Raw genomic sequence first — 14,796 nt, 5'->3', positions numbered from 1 at the left:
GCTGGTGTTGAACGCCAGTTTGCGTCGTCTAAACTTGGAAAAAGTATGGACTATTATATATTGCTGGAAAGCCTTGGATGTCTACTTTTCAATGCAATTGGAAGCGCGCCATTTTGAGTTCTGTAGCTCCAGAAAATCCATTTTGAGTGCAGGGAGGTCAGAATCCAACAGCATCAGCAGTCCTTCTTCAACCTCTGAATCTGATTTTTGCTCAAGTCCCTCAATTTCAGCCAGAAAATACCTGAAATCACAGAAAAATACACAAACTCATAGTAAAGTCCAGAATTGTAAATTTAACATAAAAACTAATGAAAACATCCCTAAAAGTAACTAGATCCAACTAAAAATATACTAAAAACAATGCCAAAAAGCGTATAAATTATCCGCTCATCACAACACCAAACTTAAATTGTTGCTTGTCCCCAAGCAACTGAAAATCAAATAGGATAAAAAGAAGAGAATATACTATAAATTCCAAACTATCAATGAAACATAGCTCCAATCAAATGAGCGGGACTTATAGCTTTTTGCCTCTTGAATAGTTTTGGCATCTCACTTTATCCATTGAGGTTCAGAATGATTGGCATCTATAGGAACTCAGAGTTCAGATAGTGTTATTGATTCTCCTAGTTTAGTATGATGATTCTTGAACACAACTTGTTTTATGAGTCTTGGCCGTGGCCCTAAGCACTTTGTTTTCCAGTATTACCACCGGATACATAAATGCCACATACACATAATTGGGTGAACCTTTTCAGATTGTGACTCATCTTTGCTAAAGTCCCCAATTAGAGGTGTCCAGGGTTCTTAAGCACACTCTTCTCTTGCTTTGGACCTTGACTTTAACCGCTCAGTCTCAAGTTTTCACTTGACACCTTCACGCCACAAGCACATGGTTAAGGACAGCTTGGTTTAGCCTTTTAGACCAGGATTTTATTCCTTTAGGCCCTCCTATCCACTGATGCTCAAAGCCTTGGGATCCTTTTTATTTGCCCTTGCCTTTTGGTTTTAAGGGTTATTGGCTTTTTTGCTCTTGCCTCTTGGTTTTAAGAGCTTTTGGCTTTTTCTGCTTGCTTTTTCTTTTTCTTTCTATTTTTTTCGCCTATTTTTTTTTTGCAAGCTTTGTTCTTTGCTGCTTTTTCTTGCTTCAAGAATCATTTTTATGATTTTTCAGATTATCAAATAACATGTCTCCTTGTCATCATTCTTTCAAGAGCCAACATATTTAACATTCTTAAACAACAACTTCAAAAGACATATGCACTGTTTAAGCATACATTCAGAAAACAAGAAGCATTGTCACCACATCAATATAATTAAACTAAGTTCAAGGATAAATTCAAAACTCATGTACTTCTTGTTCTTTTGAATTAAAATATTTTTCATTTAAGAGAGGTGATGGATTCATAGGACATTCATAACTTTAAGACATAGTTACTAACTACTAATAATCATGTAATGAAGACACAAACATAGATAAGCACATAGCATAGAAAATGAAAAACAGAAGAAATAAGAACAAGGAATGAATCCACCTTAGTGATGGTGGCGTTTCCTTCTTGAGGAACCAATGATGTCCTTGAGCTCTTCTATGTCTCTTCCTTGTCTTTGTTGCCCCTCCCTCATTGCTTTTTGATCTTCTCTTATTTCATGAAGGATGATGGAGTGCTCTTGATGTTCCACCCTTAGTTGTCCCGTGTTGGAACTTAATTCTCCTAGGGAGGTATTGATTTGCTCCCAATAGTTTTGTGGAGGAAAATGCATCCCTTGATGTATCTCAGGGATTTCTTGATGATGAGCTTCTTCATGTGCCTGTTGTGATTCATGAATGTGCTCTCTTGTTTGCTCCATCCTTTTCTTAGTGATGGGCTTGTGAGATGAATCTTTCCATCTCCCATGGCTCCGAGGTGGAAGCATTTGTCTTCCCTTTCCCCTTTCTTGAGGTTTCTCTGGCCTTAGGTGCCATTAATGGTAATGAAAAAACAAAAAGCTTATGCTTTTACCACACCAAACTTAGAATGTTGCTCGCCCTCGAGCAAAAGAAGAAATAATAGAAGAAGAAGAAGATATGGAGGAGATGGAGGGATGTGTGTATGGATGTGAGTGGTCAATGGAAAACAGAAGGGATGACCATGAATGGAGAGGGAGAGGATGAGGTGGGTGGGGATCCTGTGGGGTCCACAGATCCTGAGGTGATCCTGTGGGGTCCACAGATCTTGAGGTGTTCAAGGATTTACAACCTTGGACCAAATTGGGCATGCAAAATGCCCTTGCACACAACTCTAGGCGTTCAGCGCCAGATTGGTGCTTGTTCTGGGCGATGAACGCCCATTTGTTGCCCATTTCTGGCGTTGAACGCCAGAACCATGCTTGTTCTGGGTGTTCAGCGCCAGCTCTCCTCCAGGGTGCATTTCTGGCGTTCAAACGCCCAAATGCTGCCCATTTCTGGCGTTCAGCGCCAGAACCATGCTCTGTTCTGGCGTTGAACGCCCAAAGCATGCTTCTTACTGGCGTTTAAATGCCAGTAAGGTCTTCCTCCAGGGTGTGATTTTTCTTCTGCTGTTTTTGATTTCGTTTTCAATTTTTATATTTATTTTGTGACTCCACATGATCATGAACCTATAAAGACATATAACTAAGAAAAATATAGTTAGATAAATAAAAATTGGGTTGCCTCCCAACAAGCGCTTCTTTAATGTCAATAGCTTGACAGTGGGCTCTCATGGAGCCTCACAGATGTGCAGAGCTTTATTGAGACTCAACACCAAACTTAGAATTTAACTGCGGGGGCTTTGGTTGACTCTGCTTTGAGAGAAGCTTTTTCTGCTTCCTCTCCATGGATGCAGAGAGAGACCCTTGAGTTGTAAACACAAGGTTGTCCTCATTTATTTGAAGGATCAATTCTCCTCTGTCCGCATCAATCACAGCTCTTGCTGTTGCCAGGAAAGGTCTTCCTAGGATGATGGATTCATCCTCATCCTTCCTTGTGTCTAGGACTATGAAATCTGTAGGGATGTAAAGGCCTTTAACCTTTACTAACACGTCCTCTACTTGTCCATAAGCTTGTTTTCTTGAATTATCTGCCATCTCTAATGAGATTTTAGCAGCTTGCACCCCATAGATTCCCAGTTTCTCTATTACAGAGAGGGGCATGAGGTTTATTCCTGAACCAAGGTCACACAGAGCCTTAAAGATCATGGTGCCTATAGTACAAGCTATTATGAACTTTCCAGGATCCTGTCTCTTCTGAGACAATGTCAGTTGATCCAGATCACTTAGTTCATTGGTGAACAAGGGAGGTTCATCTTCCCAAGTTTCAATGCCAAATAATTTGGCATTCAACTTCATGATTGCACCAAGGAACTTGGCAGCTTGCTCTTCAGTAACATCCTCATTCTATTTAGAAGAGGAATACTCATCAGAGCTCATGAATGGTATAAGGAGGTTCAATGGAATCTCTATGGTCTCTAGATGAGCCTCAGAGTCCTTTGGTTCCTCAGAGGGAAGCTCCTTATTGATCACTGGACGTCCCAGGAGGTCTTCCTCTTTGGGATTCACGTCCTCTCCTTCTCTTACAGGTTCGACCATGGTGCTTATGTCAATGGCCTTGCACTCTCCTTTTGGATTCTTTTCTGTATTGCTTGGGAGAGTACTAGGAGGGATTTCAGTGATCCTTTTACTCAGCTGGCCCACTTGTGCTTCCAAATTTCTAATGGAAGACCTTGTTTCATTCATGAAACTTACAGTGGCCTTGGATAGATCAGAGACTAAGTTTGCTAAGCTAGATGGATTCTGCTCAGAATTCTCTGTCTGTTGCTGAGTGGATGATGGAAAAGGCTTGCTATCGCTAAACCTGTTTGTTCCACCATTATTAAAGCCTTGTTGAGGCCTTTGATCCTTCCATGAGAGATTTGGATGATTTCTCCATGATGGATTATAGGTGTTTCCATAAGGTTCACCCATGTAATTTACCTCTGCTATTGCAGGGTTCTCAGGATCATAAGCTTCTTCTTTATAAGAAGCCTCTTGAGTACTGTTGGATGCAGCTTGCATTCCATTCAGACTCTGAGAAATCATATTGACTTGCTGAGTCAATATTTTATTCTGAGCCAATATGGCATTCAGAGTATCAATTTCAAGAACTCCTTTCTTCATAGGCGTCCCATTACTCACAGGATTCCTCTCAGAAGTGTACATGAACTGGTTATTAGCAACCATGTCAATGAGTTCTTCAGCTTCTACAGGCGTTTTCTTTAGGTGAATGGATCCACCTGCAGAAGTATCCAATGACATCTTTGATAGCTCAGATAAACCATCATAGAATATATCCAGGATGGTCCATTCTGAAAGCATGTCAGAAGGACACTTTTTGGTCAACTGTTTGTATCTTTCCCAAGCTTCATAGAGGGATTCACCATCTTTTTGTTTGAAGGTTTGAACATCCACTCTAAGCTTGCTCAGCTTTTGAGGAGGAAAGAACTTGGCTAAGAAAGCCGTGACCAACTTATCCCAAGAGTTCAGGCTGTCTTTAGGTTGAGAGTCCAACCATATTCTAGCTCTGTCTCTCAGCAAAAGGGAAAAGCATGAGCCTGTAGACTTCAGGATCTACTCCATTAGTCTTAACAGTATCACAGATCTGCAAGAATTCAGTTAAGAACTGAAAAGGATCTTCAGATGGAAGTCCATGAAACTTGCAGTTCTGCTGCATCAGAGAAACTAGCTGAGGTTTTAGCTCAAAATTGTTTGCTCCAATGGTAGGAATGGAGATGCTTCTTCCATGTAAATTGGAATTAGGTGCAGTAAAGTCACCAAGCATTCTCCTTGCATTATTGTTGTTGGGTTCGGCTGCCATCTCCTTTACTTGTTCGAAATTTTCAATAAGGTTGTCTCTGGATTGTTGTAATTTAGCTTCTCTTAGTTTTCTCTTCAGAGTCCTTTCAGGTTCTGGATCAACTTCAACAAGAATGCCTTTTTCTCTGTCCCTGCTCATAAGAAAGAGAAGAGGAAAAGAAAAGAAGAAGAATCCTCTATGTCACAGTAAAGAGGTTCCTTATTGTTAGTAGAAGAAGAAAAGGAATAGGGGTGAAGAAGAATGAAGAATCCAAACACAAGGGTAAGGATAGGAGCAGTGATGTGAGATAAAGAGAAGTGTTAGTAGATGAATAAATAAATAGAATGGGATGAGAGGAGGAGAGAATTTTCGAAAATAATTTTTGAAAAAGAGTTAGTGATTTTCGAAAATGGTTTTTCAAAAAGGTTAATATTTTTTCGAAAATTCAAATAGAAAATAAAATAATTAGTTAATTAAAAAGAAATTTTTGAAAAAGAGGGAAGATATTTTCGAAAAATGAGAGAGAGAGAGTTAGTTAGGTAGTTTTGAAAAAGATAAGAAACAAACAAAAAGTTAGTTAGTTAGTTAAAACAAATTTGAAAATCAATTTTGAAAAGATAAGAAGTTAGGAAGTTAGAAAAGATATTTTGAAATCAAATTTTTGAAAAGGATAAGATAAGAAGATATTTTTGAAAAGATATGATTGAAATTAGTTTTTGAAAAAGATTTGAATTTTTTAAAATCACAATTAATGACTTGATTCACAAGAAATCACAAGATATGATTCTAGAACTTAAAGTTTGAATCTTTCTTAACAAGTAAGTAACAAACTTGAAATTTTTGAATCAAAACATTAATTGTTATTGTTATTTTCGAAAATTTGATATAAAAATAAGAAAAAGATTTTTGAAAAACATTTTTGAAATTTTCGAAAATAACTAAAAAAAATTGAAAAAAAGATTTGATTTTTGAAAAAGATTTTGAAAAAGATAAGATTTTCAAATTGAAAATTTGATTTGACTCATAAGAAACAACTTGATTTTTTTAAAATTTTTTGAAAAAGTCAACTCAATTTTCGAATTTGATGAGAGAAAAAAAGGAAAGATATTTTTTTGATTTTTGAATTTTGAATGATGAGAGAAAAACATGAAAATGATGCAATGCATGAGATTTTTAGATCAAAACAATGAATGCATGCAAGAATGCTATGAATGTCAAGATGAACACCAAGAACACTATGGAGATCATGATGAACATCAAGAACACATTTTTGAAAAATTTTTTATGCAAAGAAAACATGCAAGACACCAAACTTAGAATTCTTTAATGCTTAGACACTAAGAATTCAAGAATGCATATGAAAAACAAGAAAAGACACAAAACATGCAAATGCAAAGATCAAACAAGAAGACTTACCAAGAACAACTTGAAGATCATGAAGAACACTATGAATGCATGATTTTTTTTCGAAAAATGCAAGATGCACATGCAATTGACACCAAACTTATAACATGACTCAAGACTCAAACAAGAACACAAAAAATATTTTTGATTTTTATGATTTTCTAATTTTTTTTTGAAAATTATTTGAAAAACAAAAATAAGGATTTCAAAATCTTTAATATGAATTCCAGGAATCTTGTGCTCTTTAGTCTAAAGCTCCAATCAAAGGGTCAGACATGGCTTAATAGCCATTCAAGCTTTAGAATGGACTTACATCCATTGAGGTGATTAGTTGAAGACCAATCCCAAAGGAGTTTGGGTATGGCTTTTCAGCCAGATAGAATTCAACATGTTACCATGAAACTCTAGAATTCATTCTTGAAAGTTTTGAAGCCATAGAATAATTTATTTTTGAAAACATTTTTATTTTAAAATTTTTTTCGAAAACAAAGGAGAAAATTTTGAAAGATTTTTGAAAATTTTTTTGAAAAGAAAACAAAAAGAAAATTACCTAATCTGACCAACAAGATGAACCGTTAGTTGTCCAAACTCGAACAATCCCCGGCAACGGCGCCAAAAACTTGGTGCGCAGAAATTGTGATTACACTTTGATTATGTAAAATTCATTGCTCTTTCTTTCCCTGGTAATGGCGCCAAAAACATGATGCCAATACCATGGTTCACAACTTCGCACAACTAACCAGCAAGTGCACTGGGTCATCCAAGTAATACCTTATGTGAGTAAGGGTCGAATCCCACGGAGATTGTTGGTATGAAGCAAGCTATGGTCACCTTGTAAATCTCAGTCAGGCGGATATAAAATAGTAATGGGGTTTTCGAAAATAATTAAAATAGGGATAGAAATACTTATGTAAATCATTGGTGAGAAATTCAGATAAGCAAATAGAGATGCTTTCATTCCTCTGAACCTCTGCTTTCCTGCTATCTTCATCCAATCAGTCTTACTCCTTTCCATGGCTGGCTTTATGTGATGCATCACCATTGTCAATGGCTACTTTCGGTCTTCTCTCGGGAAAATGATCCAAATGCCCTGTCACGGCACGGCTAATCGTCTGGAGGCATCACCCTTGTCAATGGTTACATCTTATCCTCTCAGTGAAACTGGTCAACGCACCCTGTCACGGCACGGCTATTCATCTGTTGGTTCTCGATCATGCTGGAATAGGATTTACTATCCTTTTGCGTCTGTCACTACGCCCAGCAATCGCGAGTTTGAAGCTCGTCACAGTCATTCAATCATTGAATCCTACTCGGAATACCATAGACAAGGTTTAGACTTTTCGGATTCTCTTGAATGCCGCCATCATTCTAGCTTACACCACGAAGATTCTGATTAAGAGATCTAAGAGATACTCATTCAATCTAATGTAGAACGGAAGTGGTTGTCAGGCACGCGTTCATAGGGAATGATGATGATTGTCACGTTCATCACATTCAGATTGAAGTGCTAATGAATATCTTGGAAGCGAAATAAGATGAATTGAATAGAAAACAGTAGTACTTTGCATTAATCTTTGAGGAACAGCAGAGCTCCACACTTTAATCTATGGAGTGCAGAAACTCTACCGTTGAAAATACATAAGTGAAAGGTCCAGGCATGGCCAAATGGCCAGCCCCCAAAACGTGATCAATAGTCTCCTAAGATGAACAACGGATTAAAACTGAGACCAAAGATGTCTAATACAATAGTAAAAGGTCCTATTTATAATAAACTAGCTACTAGGGTTTACAGAAGTAAGTAATTGATGCATAAATCCACTTTCGGGGCCCACTTGGTGTGTGCTTGGGCTGAGCTTGAGTGTTACACGTGTAGAGGTTATTCCTGGAGTTGAACGCCAGTTTTGGTGCCAGTTTGGGCGTTGAACTCCACTTTGCAACTTGTTTCTGGCGCTGGACGCCAGAATTGGGCAGAGAGCTGGTGTTGAACGCCAGTTTGCGTCGTCTAAACTTGGAAAAAGTATGGACTATTATATATTGCTGGAAAGCCTTGGATGTCTACTTTTCAATGCAATTGGAAGCGCGCCATTTTGAGTTCTGTAGCTCCAGAAAATCCATTTTGAGTGCAGGGAGGTCAGAATCCAACAGCATCAGCAGTCCTTCTTCAACCTCTGAATCTGATTTTTGCTCAAGTCCCTCAATTTCAGCCAGAAAATACCTGAAATCACAGAAAAATACACAAACTCATAGTAAAGTCCAGAATTGTAAATTTAACATAAAAACTAATGAAAACATCCCTAAAAGTAACTAGATCCAACTAAAAATATACTAAAAACAATGCCAAAAAGCGTATAAATTATCCGCTCATCACAACACCAAACTTAAATTGTTGCTTGTCCCCAAGCAACTGAAAATCAAATAGGATAAAAAGAAGAGAATATACTATAAATTCCAAACTATCAATGAAACATAGCTCCAATCAAATGAGCGGGACTTATAGCTTTTTGCCTCTTGAATAGTTTTGGCATCTCACTTTATCCATTGAGGTTCAGAATGATTGGCATCTATAGGAACTCAGAGTTCAGATAGTGTTATTGATTCTCCTAGTTTAGTATGATGATTCTTGAACACAACTTGTTTTATGAGTCTTGGCCGTGGCCCTAAGCACTTTGTTTTCCAGTATTACCACCGGATACATAAATGCCACATACACATAATTGGGTGAACCTTTTCAGATTGTGACTCATCTTTGCTAAAGTCCCCAATTAGAGGTGTCCAGGGTTCTTAAGCACACTCTTCTCTTGCTTTGGACCTTGACTTTAACCGCTCAGTCTCAAGTTTTCACTTGACACCTTCACGCCACAAGCACATGGTTAAGGACAGCTTGGTTTAGCCTTTTAGACCAGGATTTTATTCCTTTAGGCCCTCCTATCCACTGATGCTCAAAGCCTTGGGATCCTTTTTATTTGCCCTTGCCTTTTGGTTTTAAGGGTTATTGGCTTTTTTGCTCTTGCCTCTTGGTTTTAAGAGCTTTTGGCTTTTTCTGCTTGCTTTTTCTTTTTCTTTCTATTTTTTTTCGCCTATTTTTTTTTTGCAAGCTTTGTTCTTTGCTGCTTTTTCTTGCTTCAAGAATCATTTTTATGATTTTTCAGATTATCAAATAACATGTCTCCTTGTCATCATTCTTTCAAGAGCCAACATATTTAACATTCTTAAACAACAACTTCAAAAGACATATGCACTGTTTAAGCATACATTCAGAAAACAAGAAGCATTGTCACCACATCAATATAATTAAACTAAGTTCAAGGATAAATTCAAAACTCATGTACTTCTTGTTCTTTTGAATTAAAATATTTTTCATTTAAGAGAGGTGATGGATTCATAGGACATTCATAACTTTAAGACATAGTTACTAACTACTAATAATCATGTAATGAAGACACAAACATAGATAAGCACATAGCATAGAAAATGAAAAACAGAAGAAATAAGAACAAGGAATGAATCCACCTTAGTGATGGTGGCGTTTCCTTCTTGAGGAACCAATGATGTCCTTGAGCTCTTCTATGTCTCTTCCTTGTCTTTGTTGCCCCTCCCTCATTGCTTTTTGATCTTCTCTTATTTCATGAAGGATGATGGAGTGCTCTTGATGTTCCACCCTTAGTTGTCCCGTGTTGGAACTTAATTCTCCTAGGGAGGTATTGATTTTCTCCCAATAGTTTTGTGGAGGAAAATGCATCCCTTGATGTATCTCAGGGATTTCTTGATGATGAGCTTCTTCATGTGCCTGTTGTGATTCATGAATGTGCTCTCTTGTTTGCTCCATCCTTTTCTTAGTGATGGGCTTGTGAGATGAATCTTTCCATCTCCCATGGCTCCGAGGTGGAAGCATTTGTCTTCCCTTTCCCCTTTCTTGAGGTTTCTCTGGCCTTAGGTGCCATTAATGGTAATGAAAAAACAAAAAGCTTATGCTTTTACCACACCAAACTTAGAATGTTGCTCGCCCTCGAGCAAAAGAAGAAATAATAGAAGAAGAAGAAGATATGGAGGAGATGGAGGGATGTGTGTATGGATGTGAGTGGTCAATGGAAAACAGAAGGGATGACCATGAATGGAGAGGGAGAGGATGAGGTGGGTGGGGATCCTGTGGGGTCCACAGATCCTGAGGTGATCCTGTGGGGTCCACAGATCTTGAGGTGTTCAAGGATTTACAACCTTGGACCAAATTGGGCATGCAAAATGCCCTTGCACACAACTCTAGGCGTTCAGCGCCAGATTGGTGCTTGTTCTGGGCGATGAACGCCCATTTGTTGCCCATTTCTGGCGTTGAACGCCAGAACCATGCTTGTTCTGGGTGTTCAGCGCCAGCTCTCCTCCAGGGTGCATTTCTGGCGTTCAAACGCCCAAATGCTGCCCATTTCTGGCGTTCAGCGCCAGAACCATGCTCTGTTCTGGCGTTGAACGCCCAAAGCATGCTTCTTACTGGCGTTTAAATGCCAGTAAGGTCTTCCTCCAGGGTGTGATTTTTCTTCTGCTGTTTTTGATTTCGTTTTCAATTTTTATATTTATTTTGTGACTCCACATGATCATGAACCTATAAAGACATATAACTAAGAAAAATATAGTTAGATAAATAAAAATTGGGTTGCCTCCCAACAAGCGCTTCTTTAATGTCAATAGCTTGACAGTGGGCTCTCATGGAGCCTCACAGATGTGCAGAGCTTTATTGAGACTCAACACCAAACTTAGAATTTAACTGCGGGGGCTTTGGTTGACTCTGCTTTGAGAGAAGCTTTTTCTGCTTCCTCTCCATGGATGCAGAGAGAGACCCTTGAGTTGTAAACACAAGGTTGTCCTCATTTATTTGAAGGATCAATTCTCCTCTGTCCGCATCAATCACAGCTCTTGCTGTTGCCAGGAAAGGTCTTCCTAGGATGATGGATTCATCCTCATCCTTCCTTATGTCTAGGACTATGAAATCTGTAGGGATGTAAAGGCCTTTAACCTTTACTAACACGTCCTCTACTTGTCCATAAGCTTGTTTTCTTGAATTATCTGCCATCTCTAATGAGATTTTAGCAGCTTGCACCCCATAGATTCCCAGTTTCTCTATTACAGAGAGGGGCATGAGGTTTATTCCTGAACCAAGGTCACACAGAGCCTTAAAGATCATGGTGCCTATAGTACAAGCTATTATGAACTTTCCAGGATCCTGTCTCTTCTGAGGCAATGTCAGTTGATCCAGATCACTTAGTTCATTGGTGAACAAGGGAGGTTCATCTTCCCAAGTTTCAATGCCAAATAATTTGGCATTCAGCTTCATGATTGCACCAAGGAACTTGGCAGCTTGCTCTTCAGTAACATCCTCATTCTATTTAGAAGAGGAATACTCATCAGAGCTCATGAATGGTATAAGGAGGTTCAATGGAATCTCTATGGTCTCTAGATGAGCCTCAGAGTCCTTTGGTTCCTCAGAGGGAAGCTCCTTATTGATCATTGGACGTCCCAGGAGGTCTTCCTCTTTGGGATTCACGTCCTCTCCTTCTCTTACAGGTTCGACCATGGTGCTTATGTCAATGGCCTTGCACTCTCCTTTTGGATTCTTTTCTGTATTGCTTGGGAGAGTACTAGGAGGGATTTCAGTGATCCTTTTACTCAGCTGGCCCACTTGTGCTTCCAAATTTCTAATGGAAGACCTTGTTTCATTCATGAAACTTACAGTGGCCTTGGATAGATCAGAGACTAAGTTTGCTAAGCTAGATGGATTCTGCTCAGAATTCTCTGTCTGTTGCTGAGTGGATGATGGAAAAGGCTTGCTATCGCTAAACCTGTTTGTTCCACCATTATTAAAGCCTTGTTGAGGCCTTTGATCCTTCCATGAGAGATTTGGATGATTTCTCCATGATGGATTATAGGTGTTTCCATAAGGTTCACCCATGTAATTTACCTCTGCTATTGCAGGGTTCTCAGGATCATAAGCTTCTTCTTTATAAGAAGCCTCTTGAGTACTGTTGGATGCAGCTTGCATTCCATTCAGACTCTGAGAAATCATATTGACTTGCTGAGTCAATATTTTATTCTGAGCCAATATGGCATTCAGAGTATCAATTTCAAGAACTCCTTTCTTCATAGGCGTCCCATTACTCACAGGATTCCTCTCAGAAGTGTACATGAACTGGTTATTAGCAACCATGTCAATGAGTTCTTCAGCTTCTACAGGCGTTTTCTTTAGGTGAATGGATCCACCTGCAGAAGTATCCAATGACATCTTTGATAGCTCAGATAAACCATCATAGAATATATCCAGGATGGTCCATTCTGAAAGCATGTCAGAAGGACACTTTTTGGTCAACTGTTTGTATCTTTCCCAAGCTTCATAGAGGGATTCACCATCTTTTTGTTTGAAGGTTTGAACATCCACTCTAAGCTTGCTCAGCTTTTGAGGAGGAAAGAACTTGGCTAAGAAAGCCATGACCAACTTATCCCAAGAGTTCAGGCTGTCTTTAGGTTGAGAGTCCAACCATATTCTAGCTCTGTCTCTCAGCAAAAGGGAAAAGCATGAGCCTGTAGACTTCAGGATCTACTCCATTAGTCTTAACAGTATCACAGATCTGCAAGAATTCAGTTAAGAACTGAAAAGGATCTTCAGATGGAAGTCCATGAAACTTGCAGTTCTGCTGCATCAGAGAAACTAGCTGAGGTTTTAGCTCAAAATTGTTTGCTCCAATGGTAGGAATGGAGATGCTTCTTCCATGTAAATTGGAATTAGGTGCAGTAAAGTCACCAAGCATTCTCCTTGCATTATTGTTGTTGGGTTCGGCTGCCATCTCCTTTACTTGTTCGAAATTTTCAATAAGGTTGTCTCTGGATTGTTGTAATTTAGCTTCTCTTAGTTTTCTCTTCAGAGTCCTTTCAGGTTCTGGATCAACTTCAACAAGAATGCCTTTTTCTCTGTCCCTGCTCATAAGAAAGAGAAGAGGAAAAGAAAAGAAGAAGAATCCTCTATGTCACAGTAAAGAGGTTCCTTATTGTTAGTAGAAGAAGAAAAGGAATAGGGGTGAAGAAGAATGAAGAATCCAAACACAAGGGTAAGGATAGGAGCAGTGATGTGAGATAAAGAGAAGTGTTAGTAGATGAATAAATAAATAGAATGGGATGAGAGGAGGAGAGAATTTTCGAAAATAATTTTTGAAAAAGAGTTAGTGATTTTCGAAAATGGTTTTTCAAAAAGGTTAATATTTTTTCGAAAATTCAAATAGAAAATAAAATAATTAGTTAATTAAAAAGAAATTTTTGAAAAAGAGGGAAGATATTTTCGAAAAATGAGAGAGAGAGAGTTAGTTAGGTAGTTTTGAAAAAGATAAGAAACAAACAAAAAGTTAGTTAGTTAGTTAAAACAAATTTGAAAATCAATTTTGAAAAGATAAGAAGTTAGGAAGTTAGAAAAGATATTTTGAAATCAAATTTTTGAAAAGGATAAGATAAGAAGATATTTTTGAAAAGATATGATTGAAATTAGTTTTTGAAAAAGATTTGAATTTTTTAAAATCACAATTAATGACTTGATTCACAAGAAATCACAAGATATGATTCTAGAACTTAAAGTTTGAATCTTTCTTAACAAGTAAGTAACAAACTTGAAATTTTTGAATCAAAACATTAATTGTTATTGTTATTTTCGAAAATTTGATATAAAAATAAGAAAAAGATTTTTGAAAAACATTTTTGAAATTTTCGAAAATAACTAAAAAAAATTGAAAAAAAGATTTGATTTTTGAAAAAGATTTTGAAAAAGATAAGATTTTCAAATTGAAAATTTGATTTGACTCATAAGAAACAACTTGATTTTTTTAAAATTTTTTGAAAAAGTCAACTCAATTTTCGAATTTGATGAGAGAAAAAAAGGAAAGATATTTTTTTGATTTTTGAATTTTGAATGATGAGAGAAAAACATGAAAATGATGCAATGCATGAGATTTTTAGATCAAAACAATGAATGCATGCAAGAATGCTATGAATGTCAAGATGAACACCAAGAACACTATGGAGATCATGATGAACATCAAGAACACATTTTTGAAAAATTTTTTATGCAAAGAAAACATGCAAGACACCAAACTTAGAATTCTTTAATGCTTAGACACTAAGAATTCAAGAATGCATATGAAAAACAAGAAAAGACACAAAACATGCAAATGCAAAGATCAAACAAGAAGACTTACCAAGAACAACTTGAAGATCATGAAGAACACTATGAATGCATGATTTTTTTTCGAAAAATGCAAGATGCACATGCAATTGACACCAAACTTATAACATGACTCAAGACTCAAACAAGAACACAAAAAATATTTTTGATTTTTATGATTTTCTAATTTTTTTTTGAAAATTATTTGAAAAACAAAAATAAGGATTTCAAAATCTTTAATATGAATTCCAGGAATCTTGTGCTCTTTAGTCTAAAGCTCCAATCAAAGGGTCAGACATGGCTTAATAGCCATTCAAGCTTTAGAATGGACTTACATCCATTGAGGTGATTAGTTGAAGACCAATCCCAAAGG

General features: G+C 37.5%; 2 non-coding genes across 2 annotated transcripts; both read left to right on the top strand.

Annotated features, from left to right (window-relative positions):
• The first annotated feature begins 4,347 nt into the window (after positions 1-4,347).
• On the top strand, positions 4,348-4,455 carry LOC148576086 (small nucleolar RNA R71). Its single transcript, XR_015903006.1, has one exon. It is a non-coding gene; the product is annotated as a small nucleolar RNA R71 (small nucleolar RNA).
• An 8,102-nt stretch (positions 4,456-12,557) lies between these two features.
• LOC148576085 (small nucleolar RNA R71) lies at positions 12,558-12,665 on the top strand. The gene has a single exon (XR_015903005.1). It is a non-coding gene; the product is annotated as a small nucleolar RNA R71 (small nucleolar RNA).
• Positions 12,666-14,796: the final 2,131 nt, after the last annotated feature.

Source organism: Arachis ipaensis, chromosome B1 (genome assembly GCF_059453495.1).
Source record: "Arachis ipaensis isolate K30076 ecotype BB chromosome B1, ASM5945349v1, whole genome shotgun sequence".
In the NCBI taxonomy this organism is placed as follows: Eukaryota; Viridiplantae; Streptophyta; class Magnoliopsida; order Fabales; family Fabaceae; genus Arachis; species Arachis ipaensis.
This window is presented reverse-complemented; position numbering and strand designations above follow the sequence as displayed.